A 26712-nucleotide genomic window follows, 5' to 3' on the forward strand; every position below is an offset into this window, starting at 1 on the left:
CATGACCCTTTAAATGGAATAAAAGTTGTATTTATGATCAACATACTTCTACAATATCATATACATATTTGCAAATTTTAAGACTCAAGTTTATTTTTTTTTTAATAAATATTCAGGATATCATTGGATATCATGGTCCCATATATATATATATCTTTCTTGTGAGGAGTCCTTCCTAATTTAATTTGATAGTCTAATGTAAAATATGAAATATAATATTCACAAAATTATGTGACATGTTCTTTAGTAAGGTACGTGTATGAATGAATGACATGAATATGAGAATTACCAGGTACGCTCTGATTTATCAAACCAATCAGAAATGGGGTCTTAATGAATCAAAATAACAATATTCAGGTAAATGTACCAAACCAGATATTAGCAATAAAATTAAATTAACTTTGCAGATCACAGGAAACTCTTTCAATGCCATATAGTCAACCTTTTCCACCATAAAAACAAATTTGAATTATTTCAGTTTGGTGCAAATTAACCAAAAAAAAAAAAAAAAATGATAGCAAAAAATTACATAAAAAAGGTTGGAAAATGATATGGCATTCAAAATTTCTTCGTTTTAGTAAAAAGTGGTAATCTGAGATAATAATAATGTACATATAGGTAACCTGTTATATTTGTGAGAAAGCTTTAATTGGAAACAAACAAGACGATCGGGTTTAGAAAACGAACCATGCAACCCAATCATACACAGGTTTCGGATTTAAAGCGTGCCATGTTATTATGAAGATTTAGTGACATATCACAATACAAATTGCTACGAACCTATTAACAATCAATCTTTCTGTGAAATATGCAATCATCAGTGACAGACGTTTAAAAAAAAATGGCTATAGATCACAGTGATAAGCCAGTAGACACATCATTACTGTAATACAAGCAATTATATTCTTACAAATACTCATGAATACATTTTATTTCACACCATCTTGTATTGCCGTATGAAACCAACACACCTCGGTACCGTCACTGTAGGTGGCTGGTCGGTTGTATACTACAAATTTATTTGTCAACGTCCTGCGGGATCTGCCCAGGTTAATGGCAAGGTGACCTCAGAGATGTGCCGTAGCTGTTTCCATGTATTGTTATTATCTGAAATACAATCAACTTAATTTTCAGAAAACAAAATATTTCGAAAATTTTCATCAAGACTTGTTGACGATGACAAATTATGTCCATAAATTTGGTCTAAAGGAAATAAAGAAATTACATAAAAATTACAGGATAGGAGATAAGAAAAATGAATCAGCTATATATTTAAGCAGAACTTATGAATGGTATTACACTGTATGTGTGACATGGTGTAGTTGTTCAACTACAATCAGAATCTCAGAGACAGCAGTTAATACAAAATATCTGTCATTCTGCCATTTTGAATCCGATTCGAAAAACAATAAGGTTCTGTTATGTTCAATGTATGTACCAATTAGTTTGAATAATAACTGTATGTTCATGTATGACCAAAATCCTGGTCAATCTTGAATATGACCTTTAAATGAATACATGTGTATATTTGTGATATGATGAACAAAAGTTTGAACATGATCAGCCAGGTATGTCAGAGATATGGTCACCAGGTGGCCATTTTGCATCCTATTATGTCCAATGTCTGGACTAACTTTGAACAAATTCCTTCCTTACACGACTAATATCTAGTTATAGAATGGAAGAAATGATCGAATTTGATGAATTTTCAGCAGAAATATAGCCATCTTGAATCAGATCACAGAATGAATGGATGTGCATACATTTCCTGGAATGACTGTATGTTTTAAGTACAAATGTAATCAGCCGAGGTAGATGCAGATAATTAGCAATTGAAGGATTCATTTCCTGAGATGACTGTATATGTAAAGTACGAATGTGATCAGCCGAGGATTGTCTAGGATGATACAGAAAATTAGCAATTGAAGGATTCATTTCAGGTTGTACATGCAAGTGTAGGACGTATGACATTTTAACATTAAAATGGCCGCCATTCGGCCATCTTGAATATTAATCTTAAGGTTCATTTAAAGATGGTAAGCCTTGATTCTTTTTGAAAAAAATGCTATTCAATTTATTGTGTCCTATTTTTTGTGTGTCATCACTTTCACTTTAATTTGAAAAGTAATTTGCCAAAAACAATAAAAAAAAAACATTAACGTATTGATTAATGGTAAAAAAATCCATAAAAATATATTTACGAGGTGATCAAAAAAATTATTGTCTTTTTTGGAAACATACAACAACCTAACAGGACAATTCTGGGAAAGACAACAAAAATGTGATGACTCTATGACCGAATGATTCAAACTGCTTGTAAATTGTCTATAATTGTTTCACCTACATATTTTGTATAATTCAGACTTAAGATTGTCTTCTGAATATTTATATAGGTATAAAATGTCAAATTTATTCATTTTGTACCAAAATAACAAAAAAAGAACAAAATATAGAAGAATGTCCTGCAAACATTTTGGCGTGAAATGTGTGAAAATGGTTAAACTTCTACATTAATCTTCACATACTATGTATTAAACTATATGCACAATATTAAAGGTATACAGTTGTTATGTAATTATATCAATAATTGTAATTATATCAATAATTGTAATTATATCAATAATCGTTTTAAACTACTGTTTTATAGCACATATTTAAAATCTCCATTTAAATTGAATTTACTATTTGAGTAACAATTAAGACGAAATATTGAAATGTATTTTTTAGCGCATTTCCTCTAATATAGAAGTCAATGCACTATTATGAATATGAAAGAAAAACAAACTTTTTATACATCAAATTATCGCATGGGTGCTATCATGACTCAATTAAAATACATAGTCATGTTTTTTTAAATACTATAAAGACTTGTACCGGGTAATAGCGTAATATTGTGAATGGATGTTGTGTAGTATTGATGTTGTATGAATGGATGTCGTGTAGTATTGATGTTGTATGAATGGATGTCGTGTAATATTGATGTTGTATGAATGGATGTCATGTAGTATTGATGTTGTATGAATGGATGTCGTGTAGTATTGATGTTGTACGAATGGATGTCGTGTAGTATTGATGTTGTATGAATGGATGTCGTGTAGTATTGATGTTGTATGAATGGATGTCGTGTAGTATTGATGTTGTATGAATGGATGTCGTGTAGTATTGATGTTGTATGAATGGATGTCGTGTAGTATTGATGTTGTATGAATGGATGTCGTGTAGTATTGATGTTGTATGAATGGATCTCGTGTAGTATTGATGTTGTATGAATGGATGTCGTGTAGTATTGATGTTGTATGAATGGATGTCGTGTAGTATTGATGTATGAATGGATGTCGTGTAGTATTGATGTTGTATGAATGGATGTCGTGTAGTATTGATGTTGTATGAATGGATGTTGCGTAATATTGATGTTGTATGAATAGATGTCATGTTGTATGAATAGATGTCAGGTAGTATTGATGTTGTATGAATGGATGTGGTGTAGTATTGATGTTGTATGAATGGATGTCGTGTAGTATTGATGTTGTATGAATGGATGTGGTGTAGTATTGATGTTGTATGAATGGATGTGGTGTAGTATTGATGTTGTATGAATGGATGTGGTGTAGTATTGATGTTGTATGAATAGATGTCAGGTAGTATTGATGTTGTATGAATGGATGTCGTGTAGTATTGATGTTGTATGAATGGATGTCATGTAGTATTGATGTTGTATGAATGGATGTCGTGTAGTATTGATGTTGTATGAATGGATGTCGTGTAGTATTGATGTTGTATGAATGGATGTCGTGTAGTATTGATGTTGTATGAATGGATGTCGTGTAGTATTGATGTTGTATGAATGGATGTCGTGTAGTATTGATGTTGTATGAATGGATGTTGTGTAATATTGATGTTGTATGAATGGATGTCTTGTAGTATTGATGTTGTATGAATGGATGTCGTGTAGTATTGATGTTGTATGAATGGATGTCGTGTAGTATTGATGTTGTATGAATGGATGTCGTGTAGTATTGATGTTGTATGAATGGATGTCGTGTAGTATTGATGTTGTATGAATGGATGTCGTGTAGTATTGATGTTGTATGAATGGATGTCGTGTAGTATTGATGTTGTATGAATGGATGTCGTGTAGTATTGATGTTGTATGAATGGATGTCGTGTAGTATTGATGTTGTATGAATAGATGTCGTGTAGTATTGATGTTGTATGAATGGATGTCGTGTAGTATTAATGTTGTATGAATAGATGTCATGTTGTGCAATTGATAGTCATATATTGTGCACCGGAAATGAAAACACAAACAGTAAATGAACTGTATATATCAAGTGAATATACCTGCTGTAGAACATGTACGTGTGATTCAATACGCACATACTATGACATAGTAACAAACAGTTTTTAACCAATTTTACGCACACACATCTCAAACCATGCCATTCCTGATTGGAATAAACAAACCTCACCCCCAACCCCACCACCTCAACATACACACACATAAATGAAATAATGTAAGGTATTGAAATTAAATAAATTAAAGTAATTAGAGAAACAAAATGGTCACAATGCCTGGTTTGTGAAAAAGCAAATAATCACCCATACATGTATAACCTGGTCATGTGTGCAGCGCTTCATAGACCATGCCTTAATAAATTCAGTTTTTAATTAATTCTAAAAGGCAGATGCTATGTGTGAATATATATTTGCATAATATCGACAGCATGTTATTGGTGTTAATTCAGTCATGACATACTTGCCATTCCCTCAGTCTGGGCCAGGGATTTCATCCTGCCCCCCATTCAATTTCTCAGTAGCCACTCTCCAGGCTACCCCTCACTTGCTCGGTCACCTTCACGGTCACGCACGACCTTGGTGGCACGGTGACCTTCATCCCCTGGGCAGCATAGTGACCTTCAGCTACAAGGTCACTTCGTGGCCTTGACGTTGATCTCACTTATGCCCTTGGCCTGGTAAGTTAGACTGAAGGGACCCCTTGCCCAATTTATAGTTTTATTAGAAATATGATTTTTTGCTTTTTGTAGAGTTAACTGTTTTTTATTATTGCATAATTAGTAAGTTTTTTGGTTTGTATGTGCTTTTTTATTAAATGTAATTCAATTTATATCTTCTGTGTGCGGTGTGTCTTTACAAACTATACTTAATTTAGGCACAGACAGACAGATAATATTATATGATCTTATATTATTAGATAATTGTAAACGACTCTAATTATACATGTCATTTTATAATTATGCAAGAGATAAATTTCACTTCAATAATCAAATTTTCACGTCACAAAAATTTTTGAAAATGACTGAATGAAAGCTAATACCATATTTATCTTACTTTAATAAATGCTCAATTATGTTATAATAATATGATATGCATAAAATCCCATTCATTTTAACTTGTGGTATTTTTACAATGCACTTCTAATAGAAGTAATACAGTATTAAGTGAATTAGTATTGCTAATAGAGTTAATACAGTAATTGTAAAGTGAATAGATGTACTAAGCAAATAAAAGATCTCAGGGGTCAAGCTTACTGGGAGAATAATCGCTTAACCCAATTTGAACGAACACAGAATTGCCATTCAGTACTATAAACACATTTTAATGCTGATCTAAAGAATCCATTCCAGAGAGTAAAAAAACATTCTATTACTTAAAATACATCCATTATAACCAGAAAATGTGTATTTTAGTAACTTAATTTTTTTTTTACTAGGTTTGTTTTTTAGTCAGGTTGTACAAAACAGGAATGTTCTAGATGGTTGGTGACATTTGGATTATATTGCTATTCAGGTGTTTTGAACGTGCACGCTTTTCATTGTGATGGTATAGTGTTAATATCAAAATACAATAAACATGACATGACTATTAAAATCACCTTGAAAAAAAATACAAACATTTCCCACATGTACCTTTATAAATATATTTAACACTTGGGGGAATCCTTCTTGACTTCAGGTTTCTCAGGTAAAATTTGTTTATGAATATTTAACACAAAAAACAAAATGATTTTAGCAAAAAAACAAAATGGAATATAATATAATTTTGTCAATAAATTGTTTGAATGTATTATGCATACCGGTACCTTATTTTGTTTATTTAATATTAATGTGGGGCAATTTTTCAACTTGCCAATGCATTATAATTGGTATTCAGAAATGCTTGGAAAGGGATAACAAAACATCCAGAGTACTTGTATCCTATTTATATCAATTCTGGCATGTTATAACCAAACTTGTTTGGTTCACAAATTTTAGTTAATTGAAAAATGAACATTTTGTTGATGGATTTCTAAACTTTCTATAATTTTTCATGATGCTAAATATTAAAATTCACAAACTGTGACTGCACAAGAATGACCCCCCCCCCCATGCATTATACTGAATACTCTCTTTAAATCACTTCAATTTCAGTATATTTATTCCATATAATTATTCCACAATCATTCATTGAGCACAAACATACTTTCATATAGGCATAGGTAATCAAAAGATAAGAATCTATCAATTGATCTTAATCTTTACACTATACCCCTTCATCAGAAACCAATCTGCTACCTTCTTCTCTCTGGTGTTTCTGGTGGTAAATTGATAATATATTAATTCATAAAATCATTACAGTTTATGGGAACATTATTTCACTTAATACTATCTCAACTTTTCTAGATATGATAGTTCATAAAGTGCTCTGAGAAAAACAGGATTTGCCCGGCTTGTTTCCATGGACACAGTTATTTTCAATCATTGACAAGCTAACAAATCGTCAAGGAATGCCATATTTGTATTCTAAACTATCTTATTAAATATAATAACAGCTAAAATAACCAGGCTTTCAATTTATATCTTAAGACACTGATAATTTTCAAATTTGTTTGTATTATGTCCTTTATGCATTTACAATAGAATATACTTTAAAATTCTGAGTGTGTTTTAAGATCCCACTGCTGCCATCATTGTAAGACAGTTATGAAACATATCTTCCTGAACTGTTGATAACTATATGCATACATGTATATTAATTACTCTAGACTCCTTATAGGTTTCACACAACAATTCAAATTTATATTCAAAGTAGAATGTTATGTTATGTGCATGTCATGTTATGTGCTCTCTCAATTGTTTTGTGTTATGCTGAAATGTTGGGTAAAGAAGCAAAATTCAAGTAAGCTGTGCAATAACAGCAAGAAATAACTAGCTAAAACAGCTTACCAACAGGATACGCTTTGCAATATGTATGAGGGCGTTGCAGTGATTTTATGTTAAGGTACCGGTAGTACATTTATGTCTTGTCTCGAAAACTGGGAGAACAAAAACTATTTTTTGTCATGATTCAAGAAACACATTTTACCTAAATCAAAAGTATATGTACAGTACATGTTTTATTGACCAGTCCCTTGGGTATTTCAAGAATGTTTTATGATGATTCATGTTTTTTGTTTTTTCACATGCAAGCTTTACTAGAACGTACATTTGTGTAATGGTAAGAGGGTACGTTTTAAGGCTGTTATAGTCGGACATATAGTTGGATTTGATCATAACTTTATCTACTTTAAAAAAAATTTAATAGTGAGAGTAGTGGTAATAATTTTCTTGATTAGAAATAATTGTTGATATAAAAATCTATAATTAATTTGTAATGGTAATAGATCTACATTGTATCTATCTTAAGTTGGATTTATGACTCAAACAATGAAGTGAAGATAAAAGAACATTCTTGGAAACAAGGGAGGTCACAATTGGCGTAGCAATATTCTGGTATATAACACTATAAGAATTAGACAGCAAAGCAACCTTTAAATTACCTTACCCCATTCATGTGCAATTAAATGAACAGAACATCATAGAGTCTAGAATACCTTGATACATGACAATACATATTTGAAAATGGTATGATCTGTCAAAAGTACAAAATGAGTAGCAAAACGTAGGTGTGGCAAAAGCATTGTGGGAGTGCTATGTGGCATTATCATATGGTGAAGCCAATATGTTATGGCATTAACCACTTTGGTGGTGTAGAAGCATTATCATATGGTGAAGCCAATATGTTATGGCAATAGCCACTTTGGTGGTGTAGAAGCATTATCATATGGTGAAGCCAATATGTTATGGCAATAGCCACTTTAGTTGTGTGAAAGCATTATCATATGGTGAAGCCAATATGTTATGGCATTAGCCACTTTGGTGGTGTAGAAGCATTATCATATGGTGAAGCCAATATGTTATGGCAATAGCCACTTTAGTTGTGTGAAAGCATTATCATATGGTGAAGCCAATATGTTATGGCATTAATCACTTTGGTGGTGTAGAAGCATTATCATATGGTGAAGCCAATATGTTATGGCAATAGCCACTTTGGTGGTGTAGAAGCATTATCATATGGTGAAGCCAATATGTTATGGCAATAGCCACTTTAGTTGTGTGAAAGCATTATCATATGGTGAAGCCAATATGTTAAGGCATTAACCACTTTGGTGGTGTAGAAGCATTATCATATGGTGAAGCCAATATGTTATGGCATTAACCACTTTGGTGGTGTAGAAGCATTATTATATGGTGAAGCCAATATGTTATGGCAATAGCCACTTTAGTTGTGTGAAAGCATTATCATACGATGAAGCCAATATGTTATGGCATTAGCCACTTTGGTGGTGTAGAAACATTATCATATGGTGAAGCCAATATGTTATGGCAGTAGCCACTTTAGTTGTGTGAAAGCATTATCATACGATGAAGCCAATATGTTATGGCATTAGCCACTTTGGTGGTGTAGAAGTATTATCATATGGTGAAGCCAATATGTTATGGCAATAGCCACTTTAGTTGTGTGAAAGCATTATCATATGGTGAAGCCAATATGTTGTGGCAATAGCCACTTTGGTGGTGTAGAAACATTATCATATGGTGAAGCCAATATGTTATGGCAATAGCCACTTTGGTGGTGTAGAAGCATTATCATATGGTGAAGCCAATATGTTATGGCAATAGCCACTTTAGTTGTGTGAAAGCATTATCATATGGTGAAGCCAATATGTTAAGGCATTAACCACTTTGATGGTGTAGAAGCATTATCATATGGTGAAGCCAATATGTTATGGCATTAACCACTTTGGTGGTGTAGAAGCATTATTATATGGTGAAGCCAATATGTTATGGCAATAGCCACTTTAGTTGTGTGAAAGCATTATCATACGATGAAGCCAATATGTTATGGCATTAGCCACTTTGGTGGTGTAGAAACATTATCATATGGTGAAGCCAATATGTTATGGCATTAACCACTTTGGTGGTGTAGAAGCATTATCATATGGTGAAGCCAATATGTTATGGCAATAGCCACTTTGGTGGTGTAGAAGCATTATCATATGGTGAAGCCAATATGTTATGGCAATAGCCACTTTAGTTGTGTGAAAGCATTATCATATGGTGAAGCCAATATGTTATGGCATTAGCCACTTTGGTGGTGTAGAAGCATTATCATATGGTGAAGCCAATATGTTATGGCAATAGCCACTTTAGTTGTGTGAAAGCATTATCATATGGTGAAGCCAATATGTTATGGCATTAATCACTTTGGTGGTGTAGAAGCATTATCATATGGTGAAGCCAATATGTTATGGCAATAGCCACTTTGGTGGTGTAGAAGCATTATCATATGGTGAAGCCAATATGTTATGGCAATAGCCACTTTAGTTGTGTGAAAGCATTATCATATGGTGAAGCCAATATGTTAAGGCATTAACCACTTTGGTGGTGTAGAAGCATTATCATATGGTGAAGCCAATATGTTATGGCATTAACCACTTTGGTGGTGTAGAAGCATTATTATATGGTGAAGCCAATATGTTATGGCAATAGCCACTTTAGTTGTGTGAAAGCATTATCATACGATGAAGCCAATATGTTATGGCATTAGCCACTTTGGTGGTGTAGAAACATTATCATATGGTGAAGCCAATATGTTATGGCAGTAGCCACTTTAGTTGTGTGAAAGCATTATCATACGATGAAGCCAATATGTTATGGCATTAGCCACTTTGGTGGTGTAGAAGTATTATCATATGGTGAAGCCAATATGTTATGGCAATAGCCACTTTAGTTGTGTGAAAGCATTATCATATGGTGAAGCCAATATGTTGTGGCAATAGCCACTTTGGTGGTGTAGAAACATTATCATATGGTGAAGCCAATATGTTATGGCAATAGCCACTTTGGTGGTGTAGAAGCATTATCATATGGTGAAGCCAATATGTTATGGCAATAGCCACTTTAGTTGTGTGAAAGCATTATCATATGGTGAAGCCAATATGTTAAGGCATTAACCACTTTGATGGTGTAGAAGCATTATCATATGGTGAAGCCAATATGTTATGGCATTAACCACTTTGGTGGTGTAGAAGCATTATTATATGGTGAAGCCAATATGTTATGGCAATAGCCACTTTAGTTGTGTGAAAGCATTATCATACGATGAAGCCAATATGTTATGGCATTAGCCACTTTGGTGGTGTAGAAACATTATCATATGGTGAAGCCAATATGTTATGGCAGTAGCCACTTTAGTTGTGTGAAAGCATTATCATACGATGAAGCCAATATGTTATGGCATTAGCCACTTTGGTGGTGTAGAAGTATTATCATATGGTGAAGCCAATATGTTATGGCAATAGCCACTTTAGTTGTGTGAAAGCATTATCATATGGTGAAGCCAATATGTTGTGGCAATAGCCACTTTGGTGGTGTAGAAGCATTATCATATGGTGAAGCCAATATGTTATGGCAGTAGCCACTTTAGTTGTGTGAAAGCATTATCATACGATGAAGCCAATATGTTATGGCATTAGCCACTTTGGTGGTGTAGAAGTATTTACATATGGTGAAGCCAATATGTTATGGCAATAGCCACTTTAGTTGTGTGAAAGCATTATCATATGGTGAAGCCAATATGTTATGGCATTAGCCACTTTGGTGGTGTAGAAGCATTATCATATGGTGAAGCCAATATGTTATGGCAATAGCCACTTTAGTTGTGTGAAAGCATTATCATATGGTGAAGCCAATATGTTGTTGCAATAGTCTCTTTAGTGGTATGGAAGCAATATATGGTGAAGCCAATATGTTATGGCAATAGCCACTTTAGTTGTGTGAAAGCATTATCATATGGTGAAGCCAATATGTTGTGGCAATAGTCTCTTTAGTGGTATGGAAGCAATATATGGTGAAGCCAATATGTTATGGCAATAGCCACTTTAGTTGTGTGAAAGCATTATCATATGGTGAAGCCAATATGTTATGGCATTAGCCACTTTAGTTGTGTGAAAGCATTATCATATGGTGAAGCCAATATGTTGTGGCAATAGTCTCTTTAGTGGTATGGAAGCAATATATGGTGAAGCCAATATGTTATGGCAATAGCCACTTTAGTTGTGTGAAAGCATTATCAAATGGTGAAGCCAATATGTTATGGCAATAGCCACATTAGTTGTGTGAAAGCATTATCATACGATGAAGCCAATATGTTATGGCAATAGCCACTTTAGTTGTGTGAAAGCATTATCATCCGGTGATGCCAATATGTTGTTGCAATAGCCACTTTGGTGGTGCAGAAGCATTATCATATGGTGAAGCCAATATGTTATGGCAATAGCTACTTTGGTGGTGTAGAAGCATTATCATATGGTGAAGCCAATATATTATGGCAATAGCCACTTTGGTGGTGCAGAAGCATTATCATATGGTGAAGCCAATATGTTATGGCAATAGCCACTTTAGTTGTGTGAAAGCATTATCATATGGTGAAGCCAATATGTTATGGCAATAGCCACTTTTAATGTGTGAAAGCATTATCATATGGTGAAATCAATATGTTATGGCATTAGCCACTTTGGTGGTGTAGAAGCATTATCATATGGTGAAGCCAATATATTATGGCAATAGCCACTTTGGTGGTGCAGAAGCATTATCATATGGTGAAGCCAATATGTTATGGCAATAGCCACTTTAGTTGTGTGAAAGCATTATCATATGGTGAAGCCAATATGTTATGGCAATAGCCACTTTTAATGTGTGAAAGCATTATCATACGATGAAGCCAATATGTTATGGCATTAGCCACTTTAGTTGTGTGAAAGCATTATCATATGGTGAAGCCAATATGTTATGGCAATAGCCACTTTTAATGTGTGAAAGCATTATCATACGATGAAGCCAATATGTTATGGCATTAGCCACTTTGGTGGTGTAGAAGCATTATCATATGGTGAAGCCAATATGTTATGGCAATAGCCACTTTAGTTGTGTGAAAGCATTATCATATGGTGAAGCCAATATGTTATGGAATTAGCCACTTTAGTGGTGTAGAAGCATTATAATATGGTGAAGCCAATATGTTGTGGCAATAGTCTCTTTAGTGGTATGGAAGCAATATAAGGTGAAGCCAATATGTTATGGCAATAGCCACTTTAGTTGTGTGAAAGCATTATCATATGGTGAAGCCAATATGTTATGGCAATAGCCACTTTGGTGGTGTAGAAGCATTATCATATGGTGAAGCCAATATGTTATGGCAATAGCCACTTTGGTGGTGTAGAAGCATTATCATATGGTGAAGCCAATATGTTATGGCAATAGCCACTTTGGTGGTGTAGAAGCATTATCATATGATGAAGCCAATATGTTATGGCATTAGCCACTTTGGTGGGGTAGAAGCATTATCATATGGTGAAGCCAATATGTTATGGCAATAGCCACTTTGGTGGTGTAGAAGCATTATCATATGATGAAGCCAATATGTTATGGCAATAGCCACTTTAGTTGTGTGAAAGCATTATCATATGGTGAAGCCAATATGTTATGGCAATAGCCACATAAGTTGTGTGAAAGCATTATCATACGATGAAGCCAATATGTTGTGGCAATAGTCTCTTTAGTGGTATGGAAGCAATATATGGTGAAGCCAATATGTTATGGCAATAGCCACTTTAGTTGTGTGAAAGCATTATCAAATGGTGAAGCCAATATGTTGTGGCAATAGTCTCTTTAGTGGTATGGAAGCAATATATGGTGAAGCCAATATGTTATGGCAATAGCCACATAAGTTGTGTAAAAGCATTATCATACGATGAAGCCAATATGTTATGGTAATAGCCACTTTAGTTGTGTGAAAGCATTATCATACGGTGATGACAATATGTTGTTGCAATAGCCACTTTGGTGGTGCAGAAGCATTATCATATGGTTAAGCCAATATGTTATGGCAATAGCCACTTTGGTGGTATGAAAGCATTATCATACAGTGATGCCAATATGTTATGGCAATAGCCACTTTGGTGGTGCAGAAGCATTATCATATGGTGAAGCCAATATGTTATGGCAATAGCCACTTTAGTTGTGTGAAAGCATTATCATACGATGAAGCCAATATGTTATGGCATTAGCCACTTTGGTGGTGTAGAAGCATTATCAAATGGTGAAGAGTGAAGCCAATATGTTATGGCAATAGCCACTTTAGTTGTGTGAAAGCATTATCATATGGTGAAGCCAATATGTTATGGCATTAGCCACGTTGGTGGTGTAGAAGCATTATCATATGGTGAAGCCAATATGTTATGGCAATAGCCACTTTGGTGGTGCAGAAGCATTATCATATGGTGAAGCCAATATGTTATGGCAATAGCCACTTTAGTTGTGTGAAAGCATTATCATATGGTGAAGCCAATATCTTATGGCATTAGCCACTTTGGTGGTGTAGAAGCATTATCATATGGTGAAGCCAATATGTTATGGCATTAGCCACTTTGGTGGTATGAAAGCATTATCATACAGTGATGCCAATATGTTATGGCAATAGCCACTTTAGTTGTGTGAAAGCATTATCATATGGTGAAGCCAATATGTTATGGCAATAGCCACTTTAGTTGTGTGAAAGCATTATCATACGATGAAGCCAATATGTTATGGCAATAGCCACTTTGGTGGTATGAAAGCATTATCATACAGTGATGCCAATATGTTATGGCAATAGCCACTTTGGTGGTGCAGAAGCATTATCATATGGTGAAGCCAATATATTATGGCAATAGCCACTTTGGTGGTGTAGAAGCATTATCATATGGTGAAGCCAATATGTTATGACAAGAGCCACTTTAGTTGTGTGAAAGCATTATCATACGATGAAGCCAATATGTTATGGCATTAGCCACTTTGGTGGTGTAGAAGCATTATCATATGGTGAAGCCAATATGTTATGGCAATAGCCACTTTAGTTGTGTGAAAGCATTATCATACGATGAAGCCAATATGTTATGGCATTAGCCACTTTGGTGATGTAGAAGCATTATCATATGGTGAAGCCAATATGTTATGGCAATAGCCACTTTAGTTGTGTGAAAGCATTATCATATGGTGAAGCCAATATGTTATGGCAATAGCCACTTTAGTTGTGTGAAAGCATTATCATACGATGAAGCCAATATGTTATGGCATTAGCCACTTTGGTGATGTAGAAGCATTATCATATGGTGAAGCCAATATGTTATGGCAATAGCCACTTTAGTTGTGTGAAAGCATTATCATACGATGAAGCCAATATGTTATGGCATTAGCCACTTTGGTGATGTAGAAGCATTATCATATGGTGAAGCCAATATGTTATGGCAATAGCCACTTTAGTTGTGTGAAAGCATTATCATACGGTGATGACAATATGTTGTTGCAATAGCCACTTTGGTGGTGCAGAAGCATTATCATATGGTTAAGCCAATATGTTATGGCAATAGCCACTTTGGTGGTATGAAAGCATTATCATACAGTGATGCCAATATGTTATGGCAATAGCCACTTTGGTGGTGCAGAAGCATTATCATATGGTGAAGCCAATATGTTATGGCAATAGCCACTTTAGTTGTGTGAAAGCATTATCATACGATGAAGCCAATATGTTATGGCATTAGCCACTTTGGTGGTGTAGAAGCATTATCAAATGGTGAAGAGTGAAGCCAATATGTTATGGCAATAGCCACTTTAGTTGTGTGAAAGCATTATCATATGGTGAAGCCAATATGTTATGGCATTAGCCACGTTGGTGGTGTAGAAGCATTATCATATGGTGAAGCCAATATGTTATGGCAATAGCCACTTTGGTGGTGCAGAAGCATTATCATATGGTGAAGCCAATATGTTATGGCAATAGCCACTTTAGTTGTGTGAAAGCATTATCATATGGTGAAGCCAATATCTTATGGCATTAGCCACTTTGGTGGTGTAGAAGCATTATCATATGGTGAAGCCAATATGTTATGGCATTAGCCACTTTGGTGGTATGAAAGCATTATCATACAGTGATGCCAATATGTTATGGCAATAGCCACTTTAGTTGTGTGAAAGCATTATCATATGGTGAAGCCAATATGTTATGGCAATAGCCACTTTAGTTGTGTGAAAGCATTATCATACGATGAAGCCAATATGTTATGGCAATAGCCACTTTGGTGGTATGAAAGCATTATCATACAGTGATGCCAATATGTTATGGCAATAGCCACTTTGGTGGTGCAGAAGCATTATCATATGGTGAAGCCAATATATTATGGCAATAGCCACTTTGGTGGTGTAGAAGCATTATCATATGGTGAAGCCAATATGTTATGACAAGAGCCACTTTAGTTGTGTGAAAGCATTATCATACGATGAAGCCAATATGTTATGGCATTAGCCACTTTGGTGGTGTAGAAGCATTATCATATGGTGAAGCCAATATGTTATGGCAATAGCCACTTTAGTTGTGTGAAAGCATTATCATACGATGAAGCCAATATGTTATGGCATTAGCCACTTTGGTGATGTAGAAGCATTATCATATGGTGAAGCCAATATGTTATGGCAATAGCCACTTTAGTTGTGTGAAAGCATTATCATATGGTGAAGCCAATATGTTATGGCAATAGCCACTTTAGTTGTGTGAAAGCATTATCATACGATGAAGCCAATATGTTATGGCATTAGCCACTTTGGTGATGTAGAAGCATTATCATATGGTGAAGCCAATATGTTATGGCAATAGCCACTTTAGTTGTGTGAAAGCATTATCATACGATGAAGCCAATATGTTATGGCATTAGCCACTTTGGTGATGTAGAAGCATTATCATATGGTGAAGCCAATATGTTATGGCAATAGCCACTTTAGTTGTGTGAAAGCATTATCATACGATGAAGCCAATATGTTATGGCATTAGTCACTTTGGTGGTGTAGAAGCATTATCATATGGTGAAGCCAATATGTTATGGCAATAGCCACTTTAGTTGTGTGAAAGCATTATCATACGATGAAGCCAATATGTTATGGCATTAGTCACTTTGGTGGTGTAGAAGCATTATCATATGGTGAAGCCAATATGTTATGGCAATAGCCACTTTAGTTGTGTGAAAGCATTATCATACGATGAAGCCAATATGTTATGGCATTAGTCACTTTGGTGGTGTAGAAGCATTATCATATGGTGAAGCCAATATGTTATGGCAATAGCCACTTTAGTTGTGTGAAAGCATTATCATACGATGAAGCCAATATGTTATGGCATTAGCCACTTTAGTTGTGTGAAAGCATTATCATACGATGAAGCCAATATGTTATGGCATTAGCCACTTTAGTTGTGTGAAAGCATTATCATACGATGAAGCCAATATGTTATGGCATTAGCCACTTTAGTGGTGCAGAATCATGTGGCCAAATGGATTAAATGGTCTTGTACTGCCTATGCTGCTAGAGATATGTTGCCAATATGAAATTAGAGGCTAGTATAATTTGAAGCAACTAGGCCAATAAGCTGAAATATCTGTCTAAGAAACTGAATAAATAACAGAATGCCTTTACTGGTACTGAAAAGCAAAGGCTTCCTGGGATGATGAGTTGGCTACTAGAATGGCGCAAAGACATGTGTATTTTCAGTGCTCTAACACGACAGATAATACTGTTAATTGTGTTGAACATGGAAAGTAATAACAATTCCTTTTTTAAATGGATCTGTCTTAACTCATTTTGTCCACAAGATAGCACAATGGGTTTGGAAAGTCACATCTTTTATGCATAGGTCATACCTAGAATCAGAAAAAGGCTACTAAAATGGCTGCCTTCATCAAATGATCTATCCAAAAATTGAAGAATCCTTTCTCCAACACTTCTGAAGCACAATATCTGCTGTGATTGGAAGTCTAAGTCTATACAGTGGTTGACCATCACATGTTAACATATGCTTAGGCAGCCCTGCCTCAATGTCTAAAAACCTGATTCCTGTAAGATAAAGTCTAATAGTTGCCAATCTTAGTTTGAAATGCTTGAAGCAGTGAGTGATAAACAAAAGTAATAGGTTTTCAGAAATAAATGGTAAATTGCCACTGACATCATTGGGAATGTTTTTCATAGTGACAAATTTGAAATACTGACTTTAGACCGCTTGTTATATGTCCTTGAAGTAAGCAAAGAATTCTACAAGCTATTAAATTCTTGGATTAGAAGCATATGGTGGACATTGTGTACGTCTTTTTCTATGTTGACAGCAGACACATCTATTCTATCATCTTTTTCTGCATGGCTGGTGCAACTGCTATCATATTGGGGAGGTCTTAGGATGCCATTATCGAAATTTTCAAAGTTGATTTCTGCTATTCTGATTTGATATCACTTGTTTGGAAAATTCAGAACTGTAGCAGATATGCAAGGTGAAATTTCAGTAGGAAAAACCTTTGTTGTCATGATGATGTTTACTGTTTCTCGGCACTACCATGCTGTTTATGTTTACAGTCTGCGAAGAAGTGACTTGAATTACTAAAACAGATTCCCGTAATTCATGCAAGTCTTCAGTATCTTTACAGAAAATGACATTGCTTCTGTACGTTTCAAGTGTGAAACCTGGTGAGATATTTCAATTTTGTGCATGTCAGTTTGGCTAGTGTCGGCATTTGTGGCATTAGATGAAACCGAATAACATTAAGTGTCTGACATTCATTTTGACATTCAGAGTTTTTCTTGGCAAAGTCAATGACAAACTAATTCCAATTTCAAAAGTTGTCCAAGTGCGTGTGACCAGTTATTTGGAATTTTTGGTTTTGCATTATTAATTAAAAATACATCTCTCGTATGTATGAATGAACGTAAACCAAAAAGTATCATTTATTGGATACTGGATCCTTAAATCAAGACTTATTATGATTATTACTATATACCACAATCACTTAAGCACTACTAATACAGATAATAAGTTATGCTGCTTGATCTGAATTGTCCAGAGTAAAAACATTAGTTGAGAAACAGTTCAATGAATGCGATGTGATCAATTTAACCTATTCAACATCATATGTTTATTTATTATTCAATAATTTCTTTATTAATTATGAACGTAATTCATAATCGGCTTCAGTAAGTTTTCATAAGAAATATGGAAACAAATATACAGCATTATTTTATGAAAGTTGATTTCAAAAGCATTATATATTTGAACCATATTGTATGTGAACCATTAAGACAAAAGAACTGTCGCATAAATTATCACTGATGTAATGTTGACATTAAAACCAATTATCAAAAATCCCCTGAGATGAAATGTACTTACATACATTGACAACAAAATAATGATCTCTCGCATATTAAAAAAATTAGAATGTGTGTGAATATCAGCATTTGCCCCCCCCCCCTAGTATATATACCAAACAAAAATTAAACAGCACGATTCGGGGGGGGGGTTAAATGGGTAAAATTCAAAACTTTTCTGTAGCAATACTTTATGCTAATTTATTCATTTAAAAAAAAGCTGCCAATAACATAAGCTTAGATCCATATCTGTGCGGTAGTAATAACATCACAAACAAATCTGTGTTGTGTAAAATTTCAAAACATTCAAACTATGAATTATTGAAGACTCCTGGTATGCTCTGGGAACAGGATAACCTAACATTAAGTCTTCGATAATAAATGTCTGAATTGATCAGTTTTTTTCTTTCCTGTGTGTAAGGATAGAGCATGTAATATGGTCTTTGTGGTCAATACGTCTGATTGTCAATGTGTGTATGTATGTGAAGAGCCTCTCATAGGTGCTGTGGCATAATGTATAAACCTGACTATTTTTGAGTGTAAATTCATGCATATTAATAATCTAATTTGCATGAAATTTTTAGCTGTTCCACTGATACAAATCGTTTATATATATAACGGCAATATTGAGTTTATTGTTGGTGTGATTCTATTGGGGATGCACTTCTATGCACTTCAATTTTTATTGAACTTATGGTCAATATGCTATGTCCTATTTAATGTATATAAGGTCAATGTGTATGCATAAAATACATTGTATATTTACATGAATTATGAATGCGCGATATTGTGGTATCATCTGTGGTGTTTGACAAGACTTTCAAATCATTTTGTCATTTGTAGATTTGACGATTCTTTTAAAATAATAACTGCCTATACATGGTTCCATGATTGAGTCATAAATCCAGGGCATACATAGATCAGCTCTTAGCATCCCGCACACAATTACTATCACCTGCGAAAAAGAAATCGCACAGCTCAGAGAAAAAAATAAACACAATCTTTTATTCCTATTATTAAATGAGATCAGTTCCTTCCATTAGTATTAGGATAAAAAAATCATCAGCACTTTCGATAAAAAAAAATCCATCTTTCATGGGAATAGGAAATATCATTTATTTTACATTAGCAGGGCCATTATAACATGGGACAGCCATTACGCTGATCAGTTGAAAAATGAGATCTAAAATTGGATACACGTCTCTTAATAGTACTAAAAATAACAATCCTCACCAAAAATTGTAGTTCTACTTTAATTTACTGCATTGAGAAAATTATTATATACAATTATTTGTTGTGCACTCCGACTAATGTGATATGTGTGACATATTAGGTATTTCTCTGTTTATTCTGTTTATGAGTGACACTATGAATTACCGGTACACACCCACTGTGCCCATGTGGCAGCCCATGTGGCGAGGACTATGTTTAAATTAGTAGCATGACCTCTCTTTTCATTATATGATGATTGACAAATAACAATAGTCATTAATTTTTGAATTTTTTTTTTTTTTTTCAATTTGAAAAAGTGCAGAATTTTTTTGACTTTCTGTTGTCTCTGCCTGTTTGATTAACAGATCTAGAGTGGCCTGATTAGTTTTTGTTTTGAATATGTGCATAGTAATTACCTAATTTGCATGATACAACCACATTTTAAGCTTTTTTTGTTTCTATATCATCATCACAATAAAGTTTGATCTTTTCTAGATTTCTTTTTTCACAGCCTTTGATAAAACATTAACCTTGAATATCACACCGCCATTCCTAGATTCCCTTCGAAAGTAAACTCCTGTTCAAATTTCTTTTTGTATACGTATACTAAACATTTTATGTGTTCCCTTTGTATTTACCAAGTCATATGTTTAATGGATTGGTAAATACTACAAGTGAAGCAGGTTAGTATTCATTATACATAGGTATTGACCTTACAACATTCACAGCAATAAAGTGTGACTCACTACATGATTATTGGCGTCTTATTTGGCTTTAATTTCAAAAACACAAGAAAACTCAACAAAGTGTTGATAATGCCATGGGTTTCATTGAGACAGACAATTAGTTAATGGAAATACTCTGGTCCTGTCTAAAGCATACATTTGTTATGCTCAATGCTGAAATCAGTGACACATCTAGGTTAAAATCGTATATCCATATGTTATTTTAAATGTACTTTTTAACAGATTCAGTGTGCATTTCATCAGTGACACTGTATACTAAAAGTATATCCATATGTTTTGAAAGTTTAATTCGGATTTGGTTTTCATTTGATGAGGGTTAGACTATATCATTTCATATTATGAGGGTTGGGTATTTTCATATCATGAGGGATGTTAATTTGCCTAATAATGCATTTGGTTCATTGGGGTAATCCACAGACATGATTAGTTTTAAGTTGAAAAACATACATATTGATTATCTAATTATTGTTAGCCCATTTCTGATATCTCAAAAAATCAGATTTTCTGTAAGTATTATAAATTTTGATAAGGTGGTTCACATAGTTTTTCATGTTGTACATCTCAAATAGCAGACAAATATTACTGGTAGTTGCCAATCCAAGTTTTCTTTATTTGTTTTTGTTTAAATAACTAACAAACTATTTGTGGATTTGTTCTTTCAGGATGTGGTTTAAAAACTAGATTTGAAAATGCAAATTAAATTAGCACCTTGAAAATTATTGTTTTTAATTCCCAGATGAAAGATGTCTACTATAAACTATAGTAGAGTTAATTACATTTGTCTTCATCCTATTTAATAAACTCTACTGATGTTTAGCTCCACTGTAATCAAATGTGACAAACAGAGCTTCTCATATAGTTGATTATTCGTCATTGTCTGTCATCCATCCATTGTTGGTCAACAAATATAGATGTATTTTTGGACTTCTTGAAAAAATTGATACTTGGTATGTATTCATTTTGTGACGATATCTTCAATTCTCTATTTTTAGTGAATATTTTTTTGTCATTCATGAAAACTACCAGCTCAACTGATTTGATACTTGGTATGTAGGTACTAATGGTGAATGTCTGTCGCAGTGTTCCTTTTGTGATAATATTTTCAATTCTCTATTTTTAGCCAATATTTTTGTAATTATGGCTAATAAATGTTATTTTTGACTTATTTTTGATACAAGCTCAATTGCTTTGATATTTGGTATGTAGAGTCTATAGGTTGACCTCCATGCAATTTGTAACAAGATAATAATTGCAATTGCCATGGCAACAACCAAATAAACTACCACGATTGTGATATGGCAAGAACAATGTGGAAACACTAATAACCATGGAAAATAGTTAATATATCATCTTTGTTTTTAGGAGCTACTTCAATCGTTGGGTCGCTTGTTGACAAAATTATTTTTTCCCCGCAGCTTATAGATGTAGATGGCATTAACAAAAAATTCAATTTTGTATTTTATACCATGCTCACTAAATTAAATTTTTTTCCTGTGTGTATTAATTCCCTGGTTTATCGAGTGTAAATGTTTATACTTTACATAATTAACATCATTTAATCTTTATACAAAAGTAGACCTTGTGTGAACTTTACAAATCAGGAAAAAAAAGTTAAACACAAATATTCAGGGACAGAAGACTTTGTCGGAAACCAATTGATGTTGGGGAAGGGTAGATGATTAAACAGATTAGGCAGGACATAGAGATCTTGATCCTCTCCAGAGGATAGAGCGTTGTTGGCGGCTTTGGAAATTGATAAATTTAGTCATGCAGTATGCACCCACAACTTCTTGAGGTTTTTAGTGATATGCCAGACAGTGTGTGTTAAATGAATGGTGACCATTTATTTTGCTGATGTTATCGGAGACAGCCATGCACCTGATTAACTATGCGCCTGTATTTGTATTTTTAAATCTAATAGTGTCATTGATTGGTTTACAGATTGCCATCTCATTTGCATCCTTTTTTCTCACGTTATCAGATGCAAATGGCATCTCAAACAACAAATAATTGAATCTTTTTTTATCAAGATTTAATCAAATTTTACATTTTACTTGCAATTTCAATTGATAAAACAATTTTCGAGCTAGAAAATTGTTTTTTTTTTACTTATTATCTTATCTGAAAGGTTATTTTTGTGATAAGCTTGTGTATGGCCTTGGTTTTAAGAATGTCACTGCCCTGGTGATGATCTTTTGCGGGGGATGTTAAATTACCATCAGGAAATGTCGTATTAATCCATACTACTGTATTATTAGAAAGAAAGAAATATAAAATAAAACAAGTCACAAAAATCAGTAATTTATAAATATTTAGAGAATCTGCTTTGAGAAGGAAAGAAAACTGAATAACGTACCCTACCCCTAATTTGGAGGGGGGGGGTAAAATGGAAGAAATGTACATGATTGCGAGGGATCCCCATTGCCAGTCAATTTAAACTATAATTATATTAAACTGCCAAAAATGATACTGAAAGAAAAATTCAATCTTATATGTTATTATTTTTATTAAGTTTCATTAAATATCGCCCACAATTCAGGGTTATTGTAAAACTACACATTAACTTGACCATAATAAGAAGAATGTTCACTACATTAAAACAAAATTCAATGTATATTCATTTATTAATAATATTTTATATTTATTAAGTCATTATTTATGATCATAATGTTATGGTTGATAACAAATATTATAATTTGATTTACTAAGTTCCATTCATTGTCAGCTTGTTAAACCCATACTATTTTTACTCTAAATTTTATTTGTAAATTGTACCTTCATTAAAATCATTTACAATTATTGCAGTTGAAGAAATACACTTTCTACATCAATCTTGGTAAATTATGTTTTGAAGTTAGAACAGTAACATCCTTGCCCTAGAATACTCAATTTAATAAACAGGCCTCCAAGTCTGACACTTGTCAACCCCGGCAAGTCTGCAAGTCTGACTGTCACTGTCAATAAACATCTGTATACACTAGCTCTTCGCAGGTCATAACTAATAAAACTTAAATTCTTAAGTTTTTTGTTAAAAATATAAAGCATATTCCTGAAAATGTTGTTTTTGACTCTCGTGTGCGAAGCACAAAATGGGAGTCTTTGCAGTTAGTGTGTCTGTATGTATGTGTGTGTGTGTGTGTGTGTGTGTGTGTGTGTGTGTGTGTGTGTGTGTGTGTGTGTATGTTAATTAATTACCTAATTTGCATGATAATTAGCTGATTTTTAGCTGTTCCACTGATATCTAAAGAACCACTCATTGGATTTTGATGAAACTTGGCACACAGATGCTCCAAACTAATGCGCAGATCAAATCTGCGCATTAGTTTGGTTTCGGGTAAAAATCTGTGCAATATTAATTACCTAATTTGCATAATGATTAATCAATTTTCGGCTTTTCCACTGATATCTCAAGTACTAATCATCACATTTCAATAAAACTTGGTACATAGATGTCATAGGACACTGCACAGACCTGATAGTTTTTAGGGTAATATGACTACATATTAATTTTCTAATTTGCATAATTAATTAATTTTCAGCTTTTGATATTTCAAGTAGTAATCATCAAATTTCAACGAAATTTGGTACATAGATGTCATAAGACACTGCACAGGCCTGATAGTTTTTAGGGTAATATCAGTATATATTAATTAGCTAATTTGCATAATTAATTAATTTCCAGCTTTTGATATTTCAAGTAGTAATCATCTCATTTCAATGACACTTGGTACATAAATGTCATAGGACACTACACAGATCTGATAGTTTTTAGGGTAATATGAGTACATATTAATTACCTAATTTGCATAATTAATTAATTTTCAGCTTTTGATATTTCAAGTAGTAATCATCACATTTCAATGACACTTGGTACATAGATGTCATAGGACACTGCATAGACCTGATAGTTTTAGGGTAATATCAGTATATATTAATTACCTAATTTGCATAATTAATTAATTTTCAGCTTTTGATATATCAAGTAGTAATCATCATATTTCAATGAGACTTGCTACATAGATCTTCTAGGATTATGCAGACACCTGATTAGTTTTAATTGGATATTAATTACCTAATTTGCATAATGTTCCACTGATATACAAAGAACCACAAATTGGATTTTAATGAAACTTTTAAAGAGAACTATGCAGAAAACCAATTAGTTTTTGGTAAATATTTATGCTTATTAATCACTTAATTAACATAATTAATTAACACTGATATCTCAATTACTGATCATCACATTTGAATAAAATTTTGTACATAAATGCTCTAGGACAATAGACAGGCCTGATTAATTTTGGGTTAAAATTTGTTCATATTAATTCTCTAATTAGCATAATAATTCATAATTTTTTGTTCTATTCATATTAGTTACCTGATTCACATATTATTAGTTTTCAGCTTTTCCATCAATATCTCATGTACTAGTAATTTTGAATTAATTTTTAATGTGTCTTCAATACTCTCAGCACACGGGAGTTCTTTCTAAGCTTTCTTTGATTATTCTTTTTTCTAAACTATTGCATAGATTCATGCAAACACTGGTGTCTATCAGATTCAATGTTCACCTGAATCCAGATGAATCCTCACTACTCAAGGTCAAGTAAATCATTGTTCTAAACATACTTTTATTATAGTGAAACCTATTGTTTGAATGCAAAATTAGGAAATAACATTCCCAACCATGGTTTGTTTTAGTTAGCTGTATAAGAAAATTTACAAGTCCAAGAACACAAAACAAATGACTTACGGAGGGAGGGGGAGGGGGTCTACAAGAACAAAACAATTGAATGACAACCAAACTACACAACTAGTCAAATCAGTAAACAAAATGATGATATGATGTCAGGTATTTGAAAAAGAGTTCTGCACGTGTGGCATTAATCTTATATATATATATTCCATAATCAAATGGTTTCTGTTTGAAACCTGAGGACGACATCAAACAAGTGACATTGATGCCATCCGACATCATCTGTGTAACAGTGTTTAACCACGAGCTCATTGTATCTTTCAGAAAATTAAAACTTCACTGATATCTCGAGTACTAAACATTTCAATGAATCTAAAACTATGCCGAGACCCAATTAGTTTTCCGTAAATATGCATACAGCATATTAATCACCTAATTTGCATAATTAACCAATTTCCAATTTTGACACTGATATCTCAAGTACTAATCATCACGTTTCAATGAATTTATGTACGTGGATGCTGTAGAACAATAGACAGACCTGGATAATTGTGGGTTAAAATCTGTACATATTAATTACCTAATTTGCATAATTAACCTATTTTAAGCTATCACACTGATATCTAAAGTACTAATTATTCCAATTCAATGAAACTTAGTACAAAGATGCTCTAGGACAATGTACAAACCTGATTTGTTTGGGGTAAAATTCTGTTCATATTAATTCCATAATTAACATAATAATTCATAATATTTTGGTTCTAATCACATTTCAATAAAACTTGGTACATAGATTTTCTGTTACATTGCATAGACCTCATTAGTTTTACACTCAAATCTGTTCATATTAATTTTCTGATTTGCAGAATTAGTTTTCAGCTTTTCAAGTACAAGTAATTTCGAATTATGTTTAATGTGTCTTCAATACTCTCAGCACACAGGAGTTCTTTCTAAGCTTTCTTTGATCTAATGATATCATCAGTTTTTAATTGAAATGTGCATTGCTATCTCAGCAGAGAGGCTGCTTGTTTCAATAATTTAAATATAATAGTTCTCTTCCTTTATACTCAAATACTAGCAATATACAGTCAATTTTAAAATGATTCTCAATAAACAACGACTACCTGGCACTGTAACTTAATGCTAGACATTACATCAATAGGCAGCATATATCTCAACTCCTGATCAATAATTTACTTCTTGTGTCTGACACACAATTCTCATTTACAAGGATTGTACCAGTCAACTGCACTACGAATATATAATCACTTGATGTTTTCCAGTCAAGCATGGCAGATATTCAGTATATAAACTTTAATATTTCATTAAATTGAGCCACCAGAGTTCATTAATATGCATCATGCTTTTAGTGTGACAATAACTCAAGGTACAAGATGTCTTCAAATAATCCTAGCTGTCACTGAGTGTCTCAGTTTTGTATGTTATTTACGTGCCTATACTA

General features: G+C 33.4%; 1 protein-coding gene across 1 annotated transcript in view; it reads right to left on the bottom strand.

The window, feature by feature from the left end:
* Positions 1-626: 626 nt before the first annotated feature.
* LOC102806688 (transcription initiation factor IIA subunit 1-like) overlaps positions 627-26712 on the bottom strand; it is a 94193-nt gene continuing 68107 nt past the window's right edge. The window contains exons 10-11 of the transcript XR_014926752.1: positions 6547-6591; positions 627-1107 (exon numbers count right to left, since the gene is read on the bottom strand). The gene's annotated coding sequence lies outside the window, so the exon portion shown is untranslated. The remainder of the gene's footprint in view (positions 1108-6546; positions 6592-26712) is intronic.

The sequence above is a fragment of the Saccoglossus kowalevskii genome, chromosome 2 (assembly GCF_978046115.1).
Source record: "Saccoglossus kowalevskii chromosome 2, keSacKowa6.1, whole genome shotgun sequence".
NCBI lineage: Eukaryota > Metazoa > Hemichordata > Enteropneusta > Harrimaniidae > Saccoglossus > Saccoglossus kowalevskii.